Raw genomic sequence first — 15,053 nt, 5'->3', positions numbered from 1 at the left:
GATATTGTGCATTTGTATTTAATTCCGATGCAATTTCTTTGTTTCGTCGTCAATAAGAAGGTCCAAGGGATACAGTAAACGTGAAGTGAAGCATCGGAATCTAAAACCTGTCTCACAGGAATGGTTCAAAACATAGACAGTAAGAAGAGCTAGTCTTCTTGTACTTGAGTCGGCATTGTGCCTTTTGTATTTAATTCCGATGCAATTTCTGTGTTTCATCGTCAATAAGAAGGTCAGAGGGATACAGTAAACCTGAAGTGAAGCATCGAAATCTATAACTAGTGTCACAGGAATGGTTCAAAACATAAACAGTAAGAAGAGTCAGTTTTCTTGTACTTTAGTGGCATTGTGCCGTTTGTATTTAATTCCGATGCAATTTCTGTGTTTCCTCGTCAATAAGAAGGTCAGAAGGATACAGTAAACCTGAAGTGAAGCATCGGAATCTATAACTAGTGTCACAGGAATGGTTCAAAACATAGACAGTAAGAAGAGTCAGTTTTCCTGTACTTAAGTTGGCATTGTGTCTTTTGTATATAATTCCGATGCAATTTCTGTGTTTCATCGTCAATAAGGAGGTCAGAGGGATACAGTAAACCTGAAGTGAAGCTTCGGAATCTATAACTAGTGTCACTGGAATGGTTCAAAACATAAACAGTAAGATGAGTCAGTTGTCTTGTACTCAAGTCGGCATTGTGCCTTTTGTATTTAATTCCGATGCAATTTCTGTGTTTCATCGTCAATATGGAGGTCAGAGGGATACAGTAAACCTGAAGTGAAGGATCGGAATCTGTAACTCGTGTCACAGGAACGGTTCAAACATAGACAGTAAGAAGAGTCAGTTTTCTTGAACTTAAGTCGATATTGTGCATTTGTATTTAATTCCGATGCAATTTCTTTGTTTCGTCGTCAATAAGAAGGTCCATGGGATACAGTAAACCTGAAGTGAAGCGTCGGAATCTAAAACCTGTCTCACAGGAAAGGTTCAAATCATAGACCCTAAGAAGAGCCACTTTTCTTGTACTTGAGTCGGCATTGTGCCTTTTGTACTTAATTCCGATGCAATTTCTGTGTTTCATCGTCAATACAAAGGTCAGAGGGATACAGTAAACCTGAAGTGAAGCATCGGAATCTATAACTTGTGTCACAGGAATGTTTCAAAACATAGACAGTAAGAAGAGTCCGTTTTCTTGTACTTAAGTCGGTATTGTGCCTTTTGAGTTTAATTCCGACGCTATTTCTGTATTTCATCGCCAATAAGAAGGTCAGAGGGATACAGTAAACCTGAAGTGAAGCATCGGAATCAATAACTAGTGTCACAGGAATGGTTCACAACATAGACAGTAAGAAGAGTCAGTTTTCATGTACTTAAGTCGGCATTGTGACTTTTGTATTTAATTCCGATGCAATTTCTGTCTTTCATCGTCAATAAGAAGGTAAGAGGGAAACAGGAATCGTGATGTCAAGCATCGGAATCTATAACTAGTGTCACAGGCATGGTTCAAAACATAAACAGTAAAAGGAGTCCGTTTTCTTGTACTTCAGTCGGCATTGTGAAGTTTGAGTTTAATTCCGATGCAATTTTTGTGTTTCATCGTCACTAAGAAGGTCAGAGGGATACAGTAAACCTGAAGTGAAGCATCGGAATCTATCACTAGTGACACAGGAATGGTTCAAAACATAGACAGTAAGAAGAGTCAGTTTTCTTGTACTTTAGTCGGCATTGTGCCTTTTGTATATAACACCCGATGCAATTTCTATGTTTCATCGTCAATAAGAAGGTCGGAGGGATACAGTAAACCTGAAGTGAAGCATCGGAATCTAAAACCGGTCTCACAGGAAAGATTCAAAACATAGACAGAAAGAAGAGCCAGTCTTCTTGTACTTAAATCGGCATTGTGCCTTTTGTATTTAATTCCGATGCAATTTCTGTGTTTTATCGTCAACAAGAAGGTCAGAGGGATACAGCAAACCTGAAGTGAAGCATCGGACTCTATAACTAGTGTCACAGGAATGGTTCAATAAATTGACAGTAAGAAGTGTCAGTTTTCTTGTACTTATTTCGGCACTGTGTTCTTTGTATTTAATTCCGAAACAATTTCTTTGTTTCGTCGTCAATAAGAAGGTCCAAGGGATACAGTAAACCTGAAGTGAAGCATCGGAATCTAAAACCTGTCTCACAGGAATGGTTCAAAACATAGACTGTAAGAAGAGCTAGTCTTCTTGTACTTGAGTCGGCATTGTGCCTTTTGTATTTAATTCCGATGCAGTTTCTGTGTTTCATCGTCAATAAGAAGGTCAGAGGGATACAGTAAACCAGAAGTGCAGCATCGGAATCTATAACTAGTGTCACAGGAATGGTTCAAAAAATAGACAATAAGGAGAGTCAGTTTTCTTGTACTTTAGTGGCATTGTGCCATTTGTAATTAATTCCGATGCAATTTCTGTGTTTCCTCGTCAATAAGAAGGTCAGAGGGATACAGTAAACCTGAAGTGAAGCGTCTAAATCTTCAACTAGTGTCACAGGAATGGTTCAAAACATAGACAGTAAGAAGAGTCAGTTTTCCTGTACTTAAGTCGGCATTGTGTCTTTTGTATATAATTCTGATGCAATTTCTGTGTTTCATCGTCAATAAGAAGGTCAGAGGGATACAGCAAACCTGAAGTGAAGCATCGGAATCTATAACTAGTGTCACAGGAATGGTTCAAACATAGACAGTAAGAAGAGTCAGTTTTCTTGAACTTAAGTCGATATTGAGCATTTGTATTTAATTCCGATGCAATTTCTTTGTTTCGTCGTCAATAAGAAGGTCCAAGGGATACAGTAAACCTGAAGTGAAACATCGGAATCTAAAACCTGTCTCACAGGAAAGGTTCAAATCATAGTCAGTAAGAAGAGCCACTTTTCTTGTACTTGAGTCGGCATTGTGCCTTTTGTACTTAATTCCGATGCAATTTCTGTGTTTCATCGTCAATAAGAAGGTCAGAGGGATACAGTAAACCTGAAGTGAAGCATCGGAATCTATAACTAGTGTCACAGGAATGGTTCAAAACATAGACAGTAAGAAGAGTCCGTTTTCTTGTACTTAAGTCGGCATTGTGCCTTTTGAGTTTAATTCCGACGCAATTTCTGTATTTCATCGTCAATAAGAGGGTCAGAGGGATACAGTAAACCTGAAGTGAAGAATCGGAATCTATAACTTGTGTCACAGGAATAATTCAAAACCTAGACAGTAAGAAGAGTCAGTCTTCTTGTACTTAAGTCGGCCTTTTGCCTTTTGTATTTAATGGCGATGCAATTTCTGTGTTTGATCGTCAATAAGTAGGTCAGAGGGATACAGTAAGCTGGAAGTGAAGCATCGGAATCTATAACTAGTGTAACAGGCATGGTTCAAAACAAAGACAGTAAGAAAAGTAAGTTTTCTTGTACTAAAGTCGGCATTGTGCCTTTTGTATTTAATTCCGATGCAATTTATCTGTTTCCTCGTCAATGAGAAGGTCAGAGGGATACAGTAAACTTGAAGTGAAGCATTGGAATCTATAACTAGGGTCACAGGAATGGTTCAAAACATAGACAGTAAGAAAAGCCAGTCTTCCTGTACTTGAGTCGGCATTGTGCCTTTTGTATTTAATTCCGATGCAATTTCTGTGTTTCATCGTCAATAAGAAGGTGAGAGGGATACAGTAAACCTGAAGTGAAGCATCGAGATGTATAACTAGTGTCACTGGAATGGTTCAAATCATAGACAGTAAGCAGAGTCCGTTTTCTTGAATTGAAGACGGCATTGTGCCTTTTGAGTTTAATTCCAATGCACTTTCTGTGTTTCATCGTCAATAAGAGGGTCAGAGGAATACAGTAAACCTGAAGTAAAGCATCGGAATCTATAACTAGTGTCACAGGAATGATTCAAAACATAGAAAGTAAGAAGAGTCCGTTTTCGTGTACTTACGTCGGCACTGTACCTTTTGTATTTAATCCCGATGCAATTTCTGTGTTTCATCGTCAATTAGAATGTCAGAGGAATACAGTAAACCTGAAGTGAAGCATCGGAATCTAAAACCGGTCTCACAGTAAAAGTTCTAAACATAGACGGTAAGAAGAGCCAGTCTTCTTGTACTTGAGTCGGCATTGCGCCTTTTGTATATAATGCCGATGTACTTTCTGTGTTTTATCGTCAATTAGAAGGTCAGAAGGATACAGCAAACCTGAAGTGAAACATCAGAATCTATAACTAATGTCACAGGAATGATTCAAAACATAGACAGTAAGAAGAGTCAGGTTTCTGGTACTTAATTCGGCATTGTGCCTTTTGTATTTAATTTCGAAGCAATTTCTGTGTTTCATCGTCAATACGAAGGTCAGAGGGATACAGTAAACCTGAAGTGAAGCTTAGGAATCTATAACTAGTGTCACAGGAATGGTTCAAACATGGACTGTAAGAAGAGTCAGATTTCTTGTAATTAAGTCGGCATTGTGCCTTTTGTATTTAATTCCGATGCAATTTCTGTGTTTCGTCTTTAATGAGAATGTCCAAGGGACACAGTAAACCTGAAGTGAAGCATCGGAATCTGAAACCGGGTTCACAGGAACGGTTCAAAGATAGACAGTAAGAAGAGCCATTCTTCTTGTTCTTGAGACGGCATTGTGCCTTTTGTATATAATTCCGATTCAATTTCTGTGTTTCATCGTCAATAAGAAGGTCAGAGGGATACAGTAAACCTGAAGTGAAGCATCGGAATCTATAACAATTGTCACAGGAATGGTTCAAAACATAGTCTGTAAGAAGAGTCAGTTTTCTTGTACTTAAGTCGGCAATGTGCCTTTTGTATTTGATTCCGATGCAATTTCTGTGTTTCATCGTCAATAAGAAGGTCAGAGGGATACAGTAAACCTGAAGTGAATCATCGGAATCCATAACTAGTGTCACAGGAATGGTTCAAAACATACACAGTATGAAGAGTCACTTCTCTTGTACTTAATTCGGCATTGTGCCTTTTGTATTTAATTCCGATGCAATTTCTGTGTTTCATCGCCAATAAAAAGGTCAGAGGGATACAGTAAACCTGAAGTGAAGCATCGATATCTATAACTAGTGTCGCAGGATTGGTTCAAACACAGACAGGAAGAAGAGTCCGTTTGCTTGTACGTATGTCGTCATTGTGCCTTTTGAGTTTAATTCGGATGCACTTCCTGTATTTCATCGTCAATAAGAAGGTCAGAGGGATACAGTAAACCTGAAGTGAAGCATCGGAATTTAAACCTGTCTCACAGGAAAGGTTCAAAACATAGAGAGTAAGAAGAGCCAGTCTTCTTGTACTTGAGTCGGCATAGTGCCTTTTGTATTTAATTCCGATGCAATTTCTGTGTTTCGTCGTCAATGAGACTGTCCAAGGGATACAGTAAACCTGAAGTGAGGCATCGGAATCTAAAACCGGGTTCACAGGAACGGTTCAAAGATAGACAGTAAGAAGAGCCATTCTTCTTGTTCTTGAGACGGCATTGTGCCTTTTGTATTTAATTCCGATGCACTTTATGTGTTTTATCGTCAATTAGATGGTCAGAGGGATACAGTAAACCTGAAGTGAAGCATCGGAGTCTATAACTAGTGTCACAGGAATGGTTCAAAACATAGACAGTAAGAAGAGTCAGTTTTCATGTATTTAAGTCGGCATTGTGTCTTTTGTATTTAATTCCGATGCAATGTCTGTGTTTCATCGTCAATAAGAAGGTCAGAGGGATACAGTAAACCAGAAGTGAAGCATCGGAATCTATAACTAAAGTCACAGTAATGGTTCAAAACATAAACAGTAAGAAGAGCCAGTCTTCTTGTACTTGAGTCGGCATTGTGCCTTTTGTATTTAATTCCGATGCACTTTATGTGTTTTATCGTCAATTAGATGGTCAGAGGGATACAGTAAACCTGAAGTGAAACATCAGAATCTATAACTAGTGTCACAGGAATGGTTCAAAACATAGTCTGTAAGAAGAGTCAGTTTTCTTGTACTTAAGTCGGCAATGTGCCTTTTGTATTTAATTCCGATGCAATTTCTGTGCTTCATCGTCAATAAGAAGGTCAGAGGGATACAAAAAACCTGATGTGAAGCATCGGAATCCATAACTAGTGTCACAGGAATGGTTCAAAACATACACAGTAAGAAGAGTCCGTTTACTTGTACTTATGTCGTCATTGTGCCTTTTGAGCTTAATTCGGATGCATTTTCTGTGTTTCATCGTCAATAAGAAGGTCAGAGGGTTACAGTAAACCTGAAGTGAAGCATCGGAATCTATAACTAGTGTCATAGGAATGGTTCAAAACATAGACAGTAAGAAGAGTCCGTTTTCTTGTATTTAGGTCGGCATTGTGCCTTTTGTATTTAACACCCGATGCAAATTATATGTTTCATCGTCAATAAGAAGGTCAGAGGGATACAGTAAACCTGAAGAGAAGCATCGGAATCTAAAACCTGTCTCACAGGAAAGGTTCAAAACATAGACAGTAAGAAGAGTCAGTTTTCATGTACTTAAGTCGAAATTGTGTCTTTTGTATATAATTCCGATGCAATTTCTGTGTTTCGTCGTCAATGAGATTGTCCAAGGGATACAGTAAACCTGAAGTGAGGCATCGGAATCTAAAACCGGGCTCACAGGAACGATTCAAATCATAGACAGTAAGAAGAGCCAGTCTTCTTGTAATTGAGACGGCATTGTGCCTTTTGTATATAATTCCGATGCAATTTCTGTGTTTCATCGTTAATAAGAAGGTCAGAGGGATACAGTAAACCTGAAGTGAAGCATCGGAATCTATAACTAGTGTCACAGGAATGGTTCAAAACATAGACAGTAAGAAGAGTCAGTTTTCATGTACTTAAGCCGAAATTATGACTTTTGTATATAATTCCGATGCAATTTCAGTGTTTCATCGTCAATACGAAGGTCAGAGGGATACAGTAAACCTGAAGTGAAGCATCGGAATCTATAACTAGTGTCACAGGAATGGTTCAGAACATAAACAGTAAGAAGAGTCAGTATTCTTGAACCCAAGTCGATAATGTGCATTTGTATTTAATTCCGATGCAATTTCTGTGTTTCGTCGGCAATAAGAAGGTCCAAGGGATACAGTAAACCTGAATTGAAGCATCGGAAGCTAAAACCTGTCTCAAAGGAAAAATTCAAAACATAGACAGTAAGAAGTGCCAGTCTTCTTGTACTTGAGTCGGCATTGTGCCCTTTGTATTTAATTCCGATACCATTTCTGTGTTTCATCGTCAATAAGAAGGTCAGAGGGATACAGGAAACGTGAAGTGAAGCATCGGAATCTATAATTAGTGTCACAGGAATGGTTCAAAACATAAACAGTAAGAAGAGTCCGTTTTCTTGTACTTAAGTCGGCATTGTGCCTTTTGAGTTTAATTCCGATGCAATTTCTGTGTTTCATCGTCAATAAGGAGGTCAGAGGGATACAGTAAACCTGAAGTGAAGCATCGGAATGTATAACTAGTGTCACTGGAATGGTTCAAAACATAGACAGTAAGAAGAGTCTGTTCTCGTGAATTGAAGTCGGCATTGTGCCTTATGAGTTTAATTCCGATGCACTTTCTGTGTTTATCGTCAATAAGAAGGTCATAGGGATACAGTAAACCTGAAGTAAAGCATCGTAATCTATAACTATTGTCACAGGAATGGTTCAAAACATAGTCTGTAAGAAGAATCAGTTTTCTTGTACTTAAGTCGGCAATGTGCCTTTTGTATATAATCCCGATGCAATTTCTGTGTTTCATCGTCAATTAGTATGTCAGAGGGATACAGTAAACCTTTAGTGAAGCATCGGAATCTAAAAGCGGTCTCACAGTAAAAGTTCAAAAAATAGACAGTAAGAAGAGCCAGTCTTCTTGTACTTGAGTCGGCATTGTGCCTTTTGTATTTAATTCCGATGCACTGTCTGTGTTTTATCGTCAATTAGATGGTCAGAGGGTTACAGTAAACCTGAAGTGAAGCATCAGAATCTATAACTAGTGTCACAGGAATGGTTCAAAACATAGACAGTAAGAAGAGTCAGGTTTCTGGTACTTAATTCGGCATTGTGCCTTTTGTATTTAATTCCGAAGCAAATTCTGTGTTTCATCGTCAATACGGAGGTCAGGGGGATACAGTAAACCTGAAGTGAAGCATCGGAATATATAACTAGTGTCACAGGAATGGTTCAAACATAGACAGTAAGAAGAGTCAGATTTCTTGTAATTAAGTCGGCATTGTGCATTTTGTATGTAATTCCGTTGCAATTTCTGTGTTTCGTCTTTAATGAGAATGTCCAAGGGATACAGTACACCTGAAGTGAAGCATCGGAATCTATAACTATTGTCACAGGAATGGTTCAAAACATAGTCTGTAAGAAGAGTCAGTTTTCTTGTACTTAAGTCGGCAATGCGCCTTTTGTATTGAATTCCGATGCAATTTCTGTGTTTCATCGTCAATAAGAAGGTCAGAGGGATACAGTAAACCTGAAGTGAAGCGTCGGAATCCATAACTAGTGTCACAGGAATGGTTCAAAACATACACAGTAAGAAGAGTCACTTCTCTTGTACTTAATTGGGCATTGTGCCTTTTGTATTTAATTCCGATGCAATTTCTGTGTTTCATCGTCAATAGGAGGTCAGAGGGATACAGTAAACCTGATGTGAAGCATCGATATCTATAACTAGTGTCACAGGAATGGTTCAAACATAGACAGTAAGAAGAGTCCGTTTACTTGTACTTATGTCGTCATTGTGCCTTTTGAGTTTAATTCGGATGCACTTTCTGTGTTTCATCGTCAATAAGAAGGTCAGAGGGTAACAGTAAACCTGAAGTGAAGCATCGGAATCTATAACTAGTGTCATAGAAATTGTTCAAAACATAGACAGTAAGAAGAGTCCGTTTTCTTGGACTTAGGTCGGCATTGTGCCTTTTGTATTTAACACCCGATGCAATTTCTATGTTTCATCGTCAATAAGAAGGTCAGAGGGATACAGTAAACCTGAAGTGAAGCATCGGAATCTAAAACCTGTCTCACAGGAAAGGTTCAAAACATAGACAGTAAGAAGAGCCAGTCTTGTTGTACTTGAGTCGGCATAGTGCCTTTTGTATTTAATTCCTATGCAATTTCTGTGTTTCATCGTCAATGAGATTGTCCAAGGGATACAGTAAACCTGAAGTGAGGCATCGGAATCTAAAACCGGGCTCACAGGAACGGTTCAAATCATAGACAGTAATAAGAGCCAGTCTTCTTGTAATTGAGACGGCATTGTGCCTTTTGTATATAATTCCGATGCACTTTCTGTGTTTCATCGTCAGTAAGAAGGTCAGAGGGATACAGTAAACCTGAAGTGAAGCATCGGAATCTATAACTAGTGTCACAGGAATGGTTCAGAACATAAACAGTAAGAAGCGTCAGTTTTCTTGTACTTAACTCGGCATTGTGCCTTTTGTATTTAATTCCGATGCAATTTCTGTGTTTCGTCGTCAATAGGAATGACCAAGGGATACAATAAACCTGAAGTCACAGGAATGGTTCAAACATAGACAGTAAGAAGAGTCAGTATTCTTGTACCCAAGTCTATAATGTGCATTTGTATTTAATTCCGATGCAATTTCTGTGTTTCGTCGGCAATAAGAAGGTCCAAGAAATACAGTAAACCTGAAGTGAGGCATCGGAAGCTAAAACCTGTCTCACAGGAAAGATTCAAAACATAGACAGTAAGAGGAGCCAGTCTTCTTGTACTTGAGTCGGCATTGTGCCTTTTGTATTTAAGTCCGATGCAATTTCAGTGTTTCATCGTCAATAAGAAGGTCAGAGGGATACAGGAAACGTGAAGTGAAGCATCGGAATCTATAACTAGTGTCACAGGAATGGTTCAAAACATAAACAGTAAGAAGAGTCCGTTTTCTTGTACTTAAGTCGGCATTGTGCCTTTTGAGTTTAACTCCGATGCAATTTCTGTGTTTCATCGTCAATAAGAAGGTCAGAGGGATACAGTAAACCTGGAGTGAAGCATCGGAATCTGAAGTCGGGCTCACAGGAACGGTTCAAATCATAGACAGTAAGAAGAGCCAGTCTTCTTGTACTTGAGTCGACATTGTGCCTTTTGTATATAATTCCGATGCAATTTCTGTGTTTCATCGTCAACAAAAAGGACAGAGGGCCACAGTGAACCTGAAGTGAAGCTTCGGAATCTATAACTAGTGTCACAGGTATGGTTCAAAACATTAACAGTAAGAAGAATCAGTTTTCTTGTACTTAAGTCGGCATTGTGCATTTTGTATTAAATTCCGATGCAATTTCTGTGTTTCATCGTTAATAGGGAGGTCAGAGTGATACAGTAAACCTGAAGTGAAGGATCGGAATCCATAACTAGTGTCACAGGAGTGGTCCAAACGTAGACAGTAAGAAGGGTCAGTTTCCTTGAACTTAAGTCGATATTGTGCATTTGTTTTTAATTCCGATGCAATTTCTTTGTTTCGTCGTCAATAAGAAGGTCCGAGGGATACAGTAAACCTGAAGTGAAGCATCGGAATCTAATACGTGTCTTACAGGAATGGTTCAAAACATAGACAGTAAGAAAGGCTAGTCTTCTTGTACTTGAGGCGGCATTGTGCCTTTTGTATTTATTTCCGATGCAATTTCTGTGTTTCATCGTCAATAAGGAGGTCAGAGGGATACAGTAAACCTGATGTGAAGCATCGATATCTATAACTAGTGTCACAGGAATGGTTCAAACAAAGACAGTAAGAAGAGTCCGTTTACTTGTACTTATGTCGTCATTGTGCCTTTTGAGTTTAATTCGGATGCACTTTCTGTGTTTCATCGTCAATGAGAGGGTCAGAGGGTTACAGTAAACCTGAAGTGAAGCATCGGAATCTATAACTAGTGTCATAGAAATGATTTAAAACATAGACAGTAAGAAGAGTCCGTTTTCTTGTATTTAGGTCGGCATTGTGCATTTTGTATTTAACACCCGATGCAATTTCTATGTTTCATCGTCAATAAGAAGGTCAGAGGGATACAGTAAACCTGAAGTGAAGCATCGGAATCTAAAACCTGTCTCACAGAAAAGGTTCAAATCATAGTCAGTAAGAAGAGCCAGTCTTCTTGTACTTTAGTCGGCATAGTGCCTTTTGTATTTAATTTCGATGCAATTTCCGTGTTTCGTCGTCAATGAGATTGTCTAAGGGATACAGTAAACCTGAAGGGAGGCATCGGAATCTAAAATCGGGCTCACAGGATCGGTTCAAATCATAGACAGTAAGAAGAGCCAGTCTTCTTGTAATTGAGACGGCATTGTGCCTTTTGTATATAATTCTGATGCAATTTCTGTGTTTCATCGTCAATAAGAAGGTCAGAGGGATACAGTAAACCTGAAGTGAAGCATCGGTATCTATAACTAGTGTCACAGGAATGGTTCACAACATATACAGTAAGAAGAGTCAGTTTTCATGTACTTAAGTCTGCATTGTGTCTTTTGTATTTAATTCCGATGCAATTTCTGTGTTTCATCGTCAATAAGAAGGTCAGAGGGATACAGTAAACCTGAAGTGAAGCATCGGAATCTATAACTAGTGTCACAGGAATGGTTCAGAACATAAACAGTAAGAGGAGTCAGTTTTCTTGTACTTAAGTTGGCATTGTGCCTTTTGTATTTAATTCCGATGCAATTTCTGTGTTTCATGGTCAATAGGAGGTCAGAGGGATACAGTAAACCTGAAGTGAAGCATCGGAATCTATAACTAGTGTCACAGGAATGGTTCAAACATAGACAGTAAGAAGAGTCAGTATTCTTGAACCCTAGTCGATAATGAGCATTTGTATTTAATTTCGATTCAATTTCTGTGTTTCGTCGGCAATAAGAAGTTCCAAGGGATACAGTAAACCTTAAGTGAAGCATCGGAAGCTAAAACATGTCTCACAGGAAAGATTCAAAACATTGACAGTAAGAAGAGCCTGTCTTCTTGTACTTGAGTCGGCATTGTGCCTTTTGTATTTAAATCCGATGCAATTTCTGTGCTTCATCGTTAATAAGACGGTCAGAGGGATACAGGAAACGTGAAGTGAAGCATCGGAATCTATAACTAGTGTCACAGGAATGGTTGAAAACATAAACAGTAGGAAGAGTCCATTTTCTTGTACTTAAGTCGGCATTGTGCCTTTTGAGTTTAATTCCGATGCAATTTCTGTGTTTCATCGTCAATAAGAAGGTCAGAGGGATACAGTAAACCTGGTGTGAAGCATCGGAATCTATCACTAATGTCACAGGAATGGTTCAAAACATAGACAGTAAGAAGAGTCAGTTTTCTTGTACTTTAGTCGGCACTGTGCCTTTTGTATTTAACACCCGATGCAATTTCTATGTTTCATCGTCAATAAGAAGGTCGGAAGGATACAGTAAACCTGAAGTGAAGCATCGGAATCTAAAACCGGTCTCACAGGAAGGATTCAAAACATAGACAGAAAGAAGAGCCAGTCTTCTTGTACTTAAATCGGCATTGTGCCTTTTGTATATAATTCCGATGCCATTTCTGTGTTTTATCGTCAACAAGAAGGTCAGAGGGATACAGTAAACCTGAAGTGAAGCATCGGACTCTATAACTAGTGTCACAGGAATTGTTCATTAAATTGACAGTAAGAAGAGTCAGTTTTCTTGTACTTATTTTTTCATTGTGCACTTTGCATTTAATTCCGATGCAATTTCTGTGTTTCATCGTCAATAAGAAGGTCAGAGGGATACAGTAAACCTGGTGTGAAGCATCGGAATCTATCACTAATGTCACAGGAATGGTTCAAAACATAGACAATAAGAAGAGTCAGTTTTCTTGAACTTAAGTCGATATTGTGCATTTGTATTTAATTCCCATGCAATTTCTTTGTTTTGTCGTCAATACGATGGTCAGAGGGATACAGTAAACCTGAAGTGTAGCATCGGAATCTATAACTAGTGTCACAGGAATGGTTCAAATCATAGCCAGTAAGAAGAGTCCGTTTTCTCGTACTTAAGTCGGCATTGTTCCTTTTGTATTTAATCCCGATGCAATTTCTGTGTTTCATAGTCAACTAGTAAGGCAGAGGGATACAGTGAACCTGAAGTGAAGCATCGGAATCTAAAACCGGTCTCACAGTAAAAGTTCAAAACATAGACAGTAAGAAGAGCCAGTCTTCTTGTATTTGAGTCGGCATTGTGCCTTTTGTATTTAATTCCGATGCAATTTCTGTGTTTCCTCGTCAATAAGAATGTCAGAGGGATACAGTAAATCTGAAGTGAAGCATCGGAATCTATAACTAGTGTCACAGGAATGGTTCAAAACATAGACAGTAAGAAGAGTCAGTTTTCCTGTACTCAAGTCGGCATTGTGCCTTTTGTATTTAATTCCGATGCAATTTCTGTTTTTCATCGTCAATAAGGATGTCAGAGGGTCACAGTAAACCTGAAGTGAAGCATCGGAATCTATATCTAGTGTCACAGGAATGGTTCAAACATAGACAGTAAGAAGAGTCAGTTTTCTTGAACTTAAGTCGATATTGTGCATTTGTATTTAATTCCCATGCAATTTCTTTGTTTTGTCGTGAATAAGAAGGTCAGAGGGATACAGTAAACCTGAAGTGTAGCATCGGAATCTATAACTAGTGTCACAGGAATGGTTCAAATCATAGCCAGTAAGAAGAGTCCGTTTTCTTGTACTTAAGTTGGCATTGTGCCTTTTGAGTTTCATTCCGACGCAATTTCTTTATTTCATCGTCAATAAGAAGGTCAAAGTGATACAGTAAACCTGAAGTGGAGAATCGGAATCTATAACTAGTGTCATAGGAATAGTTCAAAACATAGACAGTAAGATGAGTCAGTCTTCTTGTACTTAAGTCGGCCTTGTGCCTTTTGTATTTAATGCCGATGCAATTTCTGTGTTTCATCGTCAATAAGAAGGTCAGAGGGATACAGTAAGCTTGAAGTGAGGCATCGGAATCTATAACTAGTGTCACAGGAATGGTTCAAATCATAGACAGTAAGAAGAGCCAGTCTTCCTGTACTTGAGTCGGCATTGCGCCTTTTGTATTTAATTCCGATGCAATTTCTGTGTTTCATCGTCAATAAGAAGGTGAGAGGGATACAGTAAACCTGAAGTGAAGCATCGGAATGTATAACTAGTATTACTGGAATGGTTCAAAACATAGACAGTAAGAAGAGTCCCTTTTCGTGAATTGAAGTCGGCATTGTGCCTTTTGAGTTTAATTCCGATGCACTTTATGTGTTTCATCGTCAATAAGAAGGTCAGAGGGATACAGTAAACCTGAAGTAAAGCATCGGAATCTATAACAAGTGTCACAGTTATGGTTCAAAACATAGAAAGTAAGAAGATTCCGTTTTCTCGTACTTAAGTCGGCATTGTTCCTTTTGTATTTAATCCCGATGCAATTTCTGTGTTTCATAGTCAACTAGTAAGGCAGAGGGATACAGTGAACCTGAAGTGAAGCATCGGAATCTAAAACCGGTCTCACAGTAAAAGTTCAAAACATAGACAGTAAGAAGAGCCAGTCTTCTTGTATTTGAGTCGGCATTGTGCCTTTTGTATTTAATTCCGATGCACTTTCTGTGTTTTATCGTCAATTAGATGGTCAGAGGGATACAGTAAACCTGAAGTGAAACATCAGAATCTATAACTAGTGTCACAGGAATGGTTCAAAACATAGACAGTAAGAAGAGTCAGGTTTCTGGTACTTAATTCGGCATTGTGCCTTTTGTATTTAACTCCGAAGCAATTTCTGTGTTTCATCGTCAATACGGTGGTCAGAGGGATAAAGTAAACCTGAAGTGAAGCATCGGAATCTATAACTAGTGTCACAGGAATGGTTCAAACATAGACAGTAAGAAGAGTCAGATTTCTTGTAATTAAGTCGGCATTATGCCTTTTGTATTTAATTCCGTTGCAATTTCTGTGTTTCGTCTTTAATGAGAATGTCCAAGGGGTACAGTAAACCTGAAGTGAAGCATCGGAATCTAAAACCGGGCTCACAGGAACGGTTCAAAACATAGAC

Source organism: Schistocerca serialis, unplaced genomic scaffold (genome assembly GCF_023864345.2).
Source record: "Schistocerca serialis cubense isolate TAMUIC-IGC-003099 unplaced genomic scaffold, iqSchSeri2.2 HiC_scaffold_1362, whole genome shotgun sequence".
NCBI classification, from domain to species: Eukaryota; Metazoa; Arthropoda; class Insecta; order Orthoptera; family Acrididae; genus Schistocerca; species Schistocerca serialis.
Note: the sequence above shows the minus strand (reverse complement) of the source record.